The following is an 8,654-nucleotide window of genomic DNA, read 5'->3' as shown; positions in this document are numbered from 1 at the left end:
CTGCAATAAGTCAACGTTTCCTATCTTTGATTGGACAGCGCATGCCTGGGCGGTGCTTGGAGCTTTTCTTGGCCGTCTTGCTGTTTTGGAACCTCCCCTGACAGCATGGAACACTGGGTAAGCTAATTTGCATATCAGTTCTATTGGTTGGCAATCTGACTACTAAGAACCATTTTAAAATGGGCTATTTTTTAAAAACTTGAAGCAATATATCCATATTTATATCTATCTATGTAAAGAATTATGACAAAGTGTCTCAAATGATGTCATTTTTCACACAGCGATGATTAACTCCCCAATGACATCATCACTGCATCCTACAATGTATGTCTAAATGTCTAAAGTGATGCTGATGAGACTAGGCCATGTCATATCACCACACCTGATACTGTAATAATTAATAATAAATTTATTCTTTTATACCGCCATTACCCAAGAGTTCTAGGCAGTTTACATCATAAGAAACTGAACAGTCAGTGAAATATAATAATAAAAATAATAATAACAGCTTATATACCGCAATACCGTGAAGTTCTATGCGGTTTACAAAGATTAAGCAAAGGTACAAATTGATTGACTTTAAGAGGGGAGGAAGAAAGAGGGTTAATAGGACAGGAAATCCATTTTTGAGGAGAGATCAATAGAACAAGTTAATCGCTATAGAGGGGAGAGAAGAGAGGATCAGTTGTCTAGATACTTTAGGAACAGGTGTGTTTTCAGACGTTTCCTAAATTCCCCATAAGTAGTGGGCGAAAGCAATTGTTCTAGGTCAGGGGTGTCCAATGTCGGTCCTCGAGGGCCGCAATCCAGTCGGGTTTTCAGGATTTCCCCAATGAATATGCATGAGATCTATTAGCATACGATGAAAGCAGTGCATGCAAATAGACCTCATGTATATTCATTGGGGAAATCCTGAAAATCCGACTGGACTGCGGCCCTCGAGGACCGACATTGGACACCCCTGTTCTAGGTCTTTTACCCCATGATGCTGCTTGGTGCGAGAGAAGATGTTCATGGTGTTTTTTCAGTTTACAACCTCTCACTGGGGGGGAAACGAAGTTGGAATGTGAGTTTCTCTTGTGTCTGCTGGCTGAGAAGACGAAAAGGTCAGTTATATATTTAGGAGCAAGTCCGTGTAGTGCTTTGAAGCAGAAGCAGGCAAATTTAAACTTTACGCACGCCTCCATTGGCAGCCAATGCAGCTGCCGGTAGTAGGATGTCACTTAGACTACTGCAACTCGCTCCTCAATGGTCTTCCACAAAAAGAATTACGACGCCTTCAACTCATACAAAATACCGCAATAAAACTTATCTACAAAAAAAACCAAATATGATCATGTCACTCCTCTCTTAAAGGAAGCCCACTGGCTTCCAATTTCTTATCGTATCACTTACAAAATTATTCTACTCACTTTCAAAATCAAACTCTTACATCAACCTACATTCCTCGATAAACTTCTTATTCCTCAAAGTTCCACTCGTACATTAAGATCATCTGACCAAAAACTCCTTTATATTCCATCTCTTAAAGATTTTTATTATACACGCAAAACAAACTTCGCTATAACAGCCCCTACCTTATGGAACTCACTTCCACAATACCTCCGCGACGAACAACAACTAGTCAAATTCAAGATCAATCTAAAGACTTTCTTATTTCGAGATGCTTTTAATTAAACCTAAAAGCATCTTCTCTCTCTTCTTTCGGTCAGCAAACTTCCATTATCTTAAGGTTCCCCTCCCTTTTGTTCAATCCTCCCCCCCACTCTTTCCTTTTCATCTATACAATGTAACTTTTTCCCCTTCCGCTGTTACTGCCCTCACACTCCAGTTCGTCAAGTCTTTGTCATTTATGTTTAACTTAAGACATCTTTTTACACATACTGCTACTTTTAATACTTTTTTATTATAATTTTATTGTAAACCGGCCAGACAATTGTTTGATGGTCGGGATATTAAAAACCAATAAACTTGGAAACTTGGAAACGTGGTCAAACTTCCTCAGCCCAAAGATTAAGTTTGACCGCTGCATTTTGCATCAATTGTAAACGCTGCATGTTCTTTTGGGAAATTGCTAAATAGACGATGTTACAGTAGTCATGTAGATTCAGTACGAGGGATTGGACTAGGGTTCTGAATGCCGCTGTCTCGAAATAAGCTTTAATGGATCTGAGTTTCCAGAGAGTGAAAAATCCCTTTCTGATCAAGGAGTCTACCTGGTCTCTCATGGTTAGGCACTGATCCAAAGTTACACCTAGTATCTTTATGGTAGGTTGGATAGGGGAATTAAGATTATTGATACATAGTGGTGATTTGGTGTCAAGCGGATGTGGCGAAGCAACGAAGAAAGTTGTCTTTTCTGAATTAAGTTTCAGCCTAAAGGTTGTCATCCAGTGCTCCATCACGTTTATGGCTTCTGAAGCTTTAGGAATAGTTTCAGAGATAGAATTAACAAATGGGATGATGATCGTAAAATCATCTGCATAACTATCATCTGCATGTACATATCATAAGGTAAAAACAGAGTAAAAGATTTTAAAAAATTACAATCTTAAAACAATCTAGTTAAGTGATAAATTTGTCAAACAAAGCAGATTTTACTAGTTTACGAAAAGAGCAATAAGACATGAATTGATGGATGCATTCACCGAGCCAACATTATATTTTGCGTGCCTGAAATGCTAAGGTCCTTTCAAAAAAGATTTTATATCTGACTCCATTTGGTTTAGGATAAGTAAATAAGTTGGAGTTTCTTGTGATCCTTGATGGTCTGTAAAATTCAAAGTGAGAAAACAAATAAATTGGAGGCTCTCCTGAGATCAGCTTAAAACAAATACAGGAAAACTTAAATAATATTCTTGCCTCCAATGCAGTAAACGATAATATGGACTAAAGTGATCGTTCTTCTTTAGGCCAAATATCAGTCGAACCGCAGTGTTCTGAATTATTCTCAATCTTCTTAAAGTCTTCTGGGAAGATCCCAGATAAATGATGTTACAATAATCCAGAATGGGTAGGATCAATGATTGTACCAGTAGTCTAAAAGTAGTTTTTAATATTCCGTAATTTCCATAATATATGGACAAATTTTTGTACTACCAGGTTTGTATGATTGATCCAAGTCAATTGACGGTCGAGCGTGATACCCAAAATTTGAATGGAATTGGTTATTGGATAAGTATGTCCATTAAGACATAACAAAGTTTCTGTTATTTTGTCATTAGGATTGGCTAAAAAATTTTTGTCTTTTCTGTATTAAGTTTCAGCCTGAAACTGATAGTCCATTGTTCTATCTGAAATAATATGGATGATATCTGATTTATGACTTCCACAGTGAACTTGTTCAGGGGAAAAAGAATAGAGATATCATCAGCATAAATATGAAATTTCAAATTTAAACTCTGCAATAGATATCCAAGTGGTGAAATATAGATGTTAAATAGTGTAGGTGACAACGGGGAGCCCTGGGTCACACCACAAGGGTTGTCCCAGGGGTGAGAATAATTTCCATCCTAATCACTTGATAAGATCGCGTTTTTAAGAATCCTTGGAACCATTTCCAGACCTTACCTGAGATCCATATTGTGTCTAAACATCCTAGTAAGCTATCATGATCTACTAGGTCGAAAGCACTGCTAAAATCCAGCTGAAGAATCAGCACACTGGTGTTTCTGCTGAATTGGCAGTGAAAATAATCAATCATAGATGTAAGGACAGTCTCGGTACTAAAACGTTTTCTAAATCCTGATTGATGGTCATGAAGAATATTGAATTTTGAGAGGGAAAAGAGGATGAGACGAAGAAGAAGTCCTGGTGAGATACAGGTGAAGCAAGATAAGTCCTTTGGATAAAGGTGAAGTAACCAGACCTCACAAGAGAAAAACCCCCTCCCCTCCCTCTTGCTCTAATAAATCAGTATATGAACTGTAAAAGATATTTCATAACCCACTTGCCAGCTGGCCTATAGTGATTGAGAAATATTCTGTTTCTGAGTTAGCTATGGTAAGCAAAAACTTGTAAGAAACAAGACTTAAATTCCGATGCATGGCACCTGGCCGGATATTATGCAAAGAGGAACACAGCTCATGGTCAGAAAAACAGAGTACTCAGGAACATTATTTAGCAAGATATATCATGTGTTACCACAGCAGAGAAGGAATTTTAGACTCGGAATTGCATATATGGTAAAGGGAAAAGGGCATTTGCAGGAAAAGGTTAGGCCTTACGGCAAACTGAACAGACGTATAAGATGACACAAATAGATAAGCCAATAAATGAATCTACTTATGTATTGACGTATAAGAAAAACAACCAATAAAGATGTATCATGTGATTTAGGCTAACGTGGTATTGACCACCAAAAAATGTATAAAACCAGGCCTATAAGCAGAAGTAAGGTGAACAGACATCAGAGGACCCTCAGGCCTGAGGATCACATCTGTTCCATTATATGCTGAATGATTTATTCTTGTAAGCTGTTACTAATTTGTTAATAAATGTATACCTATTGAAACCAGTATATAGTGTGTGGAGTCTCCATTACGAGGTAGGCCTAGACAGCGGCCTACTTCAATTTGTCTAAATAATTAACCAATTCTAAGTTGACCAGACCCTCCAAAAGTTTAGCGAACAGAGGTATACTTGCAATTGGCCTGTAATTAGATGTAGTAGCAACAGGTACTTTCTGATCTTTAAGAATGGGGTGATCAAAATTAGACTAAGAGCAGCAGGGAAGATTCCGTTGTACAGATACATTGCCATCTATGATGTTATGCGGCGTTGTCAGTGATGTTATCATACCCTATAATGCTGCTTATGAGGTTCCTCACTATTTTCAGGCAATATTCATTCCATTTACAACAAGCATATGTAGCAGTGCACAGGGTATTTTTAATTCAAACTAATAATATTAATAATGTGAGGTGTGTCGTCAGTGTGTAGTCATAAGTAGGGTTACCATATTAAAAAATAAAAACCCCCAGGCACATAACCCCACCTGGTTCCACCTCCAGCCCCGCCCATTTCTGCATCCAGCCCCATCCCATTTCAACCTCCAGCCCTGCCCCCAGAAAGTCTTTTCTCTTTGCTTCGAGCTCTGGCCGCTTCTAGAGGGCCTGGAGTAGGGTTAGGGTTACCAGATTTTCCGTTTGGAAAATCTGTACCCCCCTAGACCCGCCCCCCCAGGCCCGCCCAGTTCCATCCATTTCCAACCCATGATACTTCCAGAAATGAACTGAAGAGGAAAGTGTGGGATATAAAATCTTACATGTTACCGTACAGCGCTGTGCACATCTAGCAGCATTATAGAAATGATGAAAAAATAGACTAAAAATAAGTCATCGTTTAAAAAAAAATGCAAAAAGTTCTTATGATATGGAGAAAAAGAAAATTCTCCACTATAGCACACTTGAATCACAAAATACTACTCACATATAATGTGCTGAATAACCCAGCCAGCAGATTAACCGTTCCTCTTAACTGGATCCATGACATCCTGTTTGTCTTGGCTGTTTAGATTGTAAGCTCTTTGGAGTAGGGACTGTCTTCTTTGTGACTCTGTACAGCACTGCGTGCGTCTGGTAGCACTCTAGAAATAATAATAACAGTAGTAATGGTAGTAGTGTGAAGAGTTTCAGGGTCTAGTAACCAGAGCTGAGATTATGATGTCATAATGCCTCATTCCACCAATAAGAGCCAACCTCCTCAGTGATGTCACAATGGCTTCATTGAAAAGCTTCCCGTTAAAATCTGATGCCATCTGGGGGCAGGGCGGAACGGGGCATGACACAGACAGAATGGGGCGGGCCTGTGGGCGTGGCCATGGGTCCGGATTTCCCTTTGGGAAAATTTGGTAACCCCACCTCCATTGCCCTAGGTACACAATAAGTACCTGTGTATATGTGAACCACTTTGAATGTGTAACCACAAAAAGGTGATATACAAGTCCCACCCCCTTTCCTACTCTGCTGTACTCATGTGTGTTTTATCTTATCACCAGAGCTACTAATGTACCCATTCCAGGAGGGAGACCTTTTAGCCGGTCTTCGATGTCTGCCAACCTCCTCATATTGCATTATGGGTCCCCCAGCACTGATTTCATTGGTGAGAATCATGGAGTACAAGCACTCCACTGCTTTGGGATATAAGTGTGAAACCAAGGCTGGCCCAAAAAGTCTCCCCCCTGGAATGGGTAACTTGGCAGCCTTGTGACTGTTTACTCGAGGTTGGTCCCTGCACGGGGCGAGAACTTGGTGAAGCTAAGTCATGAGTGCTGAAATGTGCTTGTAAAACCCCTGAATAATTTACCTCCTTGGATATTGCAACAGTAATGTCTAATAGGTCGATTTTATCGGGAAGAGCATATCCCAGTGAACGAACAAAGCATATAACACACAGTTATAACAGAAGAAAAAGCCCCCAAACAAACCACTAGACCCCCTGTGGTGAAGGGGAGATATGGAAGAGCAGCTTGACTAATTAAAGTGTCAGTATCAAGTGAGTACTCTGTGCCCTGTGTGGTGAACGAGCTTTAATATCCTCAAAATCTATCAAAGACCAAGAAACTAGGGGGGAAAGATAGAGAGGAAAACCATCTCGGACAGTTCAGCGGCTGTAGAGGGTGATGGAAGAGATGAATTGTAACAGATTGAAATTGAGTGTCCAGAAAACGAAGGTTATATGCTCTTCCCGATAAAATCGACCTATTAGACACTACTGTTACAATATCCAAGGAGGTAAAATATTTAGGGGTTTTACTACCGTGTTTCCCCGAAAATAAGACCTAGTGCCTTTTTTTGGACCCCAAATTAATATGACAGTGTCTTATTTTCGGGGATATCTTATTATTTTTTCTGTAATGATCATCTCTCCCTTCCTCTCCTTCACCCCAATTCTTCCTATTTCCTTTCTCTCCCCCACATGTGCAGCATCTTTCTTCCCGTCCCTTGTGCAGCAAGACCCTTGCAGCTTCTATCCCTCCCTTCCTCCCATCTCCCCATGTAGCATTTTTCTATCCTCCCCACCATCTACCGCCGCCGCGCACTTCTCACCCCCCACTGACCCATCTCTCCCTCCCATCCGAAATGCGAGACAGGAATACCTTATAACAGCGTCGGCAGCAATCTACACAGGCTGCTTCACGGCCTTCTATCTCCCGAGCGTTCCTCTTCCGCATTTCTGATGACATCATCAGTGATGCGGCAGAGGAACATCCAGGAGATAGAAGGCCATAAATCAGCCTGTGTAGATTGCTGCCGACGCTATTATAAGGTATTCCTGTCTCGCGTTTTGGATGGGAGGGAGAGAAGGGTCAGCGCAGGGGAGGAGGTGTTCAGCGGCGGCGGGCGGGGGGGAAGCGCTGTTGCTGCCGGCAACTAGGGCTTATTTTCGGGGAAACACGCTAGATTCTTGTCTGGTGTTCAGGGGGCATGTATATGCAGGAGTGAAAAAGGTATTTTCAAAATTACCTCTATGTTTAGGACTGTCTTGCAAGGGTGGTATTTTCATGCTTAGACTACTGCAATTTGGTGCTTCTGGTTATACCTGCAACAGCACTGAGTGCTTTGCAGGTAGCCCTGAACGCGATCGTTCGGACTCTGTTTCGATTAAGAAAGAGCAATCATGTGACAGAATGCTACATATCTTTGTATTGGTTAAAACTAGAACATCGAATCCTTTATAAATTATTGGTCATGGTGCATCTCTATATACACAATAAGGCACCGAAGCATTTGATGGATAGCATTCGGCCATATGTTGCGCTCGGCGACTCACAATGGCCTACGTATTCCGACAGTGAAACAGCTGCGGCGAGCTGTGCTTTTGTGCGTGGGTCCTGGGGAGTGGAATAAGCTTCCGGGATATTTGCGACAACAAACATGTTTGAGTAGTTTTAAGAAAATGTTGAAGAAACACCTCTTCTGGAAGATGAAATATGGGACTTGATCTATAGTTTTTTGATACGAAGAGCCTCTTTGTAGTTTTAGGAGGCTTTACATTATCACTATTATGTTTCATTGATGTTCGATTTGTTGTACTGTATGTGATTCTGTTTGTGTATGTACTCTATTGTGCCCCGCCTTGGGAAAGGCGGGGTATAAAGAAAGAAATTAAAATCTCTGATGCAAACAGAACAGATGTTTATTGGATAGAAACCACTTCCTCTTGTATTCATTCATCCTTCCCCCTTATCTTCTTGGGTCCTCCACTCTCTGGGATATTTCTGTGTTGACGCCTCAGCTGTATAAATATATATTTTCTATATCGCCAAAAAAAAGGGTTCCCGGTATCCTCAAAGTGCCCGTGATTACCTGTTTTATTTATTTGGATTTAGCTCACAACAAAACAGAAAGAGCGGAAATTAAACAAACCCAGCAAAATAAAACGAAATAAGTTATACGTTAAAATAAATTCCAGTCTGCTACTAAATGGCGTAGAACGGGTACAAGTGGATCGATTTTTTTCACTCTGTCAAAAATGACAAAGACTAGGGGACACTCGATGAAGTTTTTCACTCAGAGAATAGTTGAGCTCTGGAATGCGTTGCCAGAGGATGTGGGAAGAGCGGACAGTGTAGCTGGTTTTAAGATGGGTTTGGACAATTTCCTGGAGGAAAAGTCCATAGTCTGTTATTGAGAAAGAAATGGAGGAAGCCT

The 8,654-nt window shown here is 40.6% G+C and overlaps 1 protein-coding gene across 1 annotated transcript in view; it reads left to right on the top strand.

Moving 5' to 3' along the window:
* The first annotated feature begins 18 nt into the window (after nt 1–18).
* AGPAT1 (1-acylglycerol-3-phosphate O-acyltransferase 1) overlaps nt 19–8,654 on the top strand; it is a 55,118-nt gene continuing 46,482 nt past the window's right edge. The window contains exon 1 of the mRNA XM_033916366.1: nt 19–117. The gene's annotated coding sequence lies outside the window, so the exon portion shown is untranslated. The remainder of the gene's footprint in view (nt 118–8,654) is intronic.

The sequence above is a fragment of the Geotrypetes seraphini genome, chromosome 12 (genome assembly GCF_902459505.1).
Source record: "Geotrypetes seraphini chromosome 12, aGeoSer1.1, whole genome shotgun sequence".
Taxonomy (NCBI): Eukaryota; Metazoa; Chordata; class Amphibia; order Gymnophiona; family Dermophiidae; genus Geotrypetes; species Geotrypetes seraphini.
This window is presented reverse-complemented; position numbering and strand designations above follow the sequence as displayed.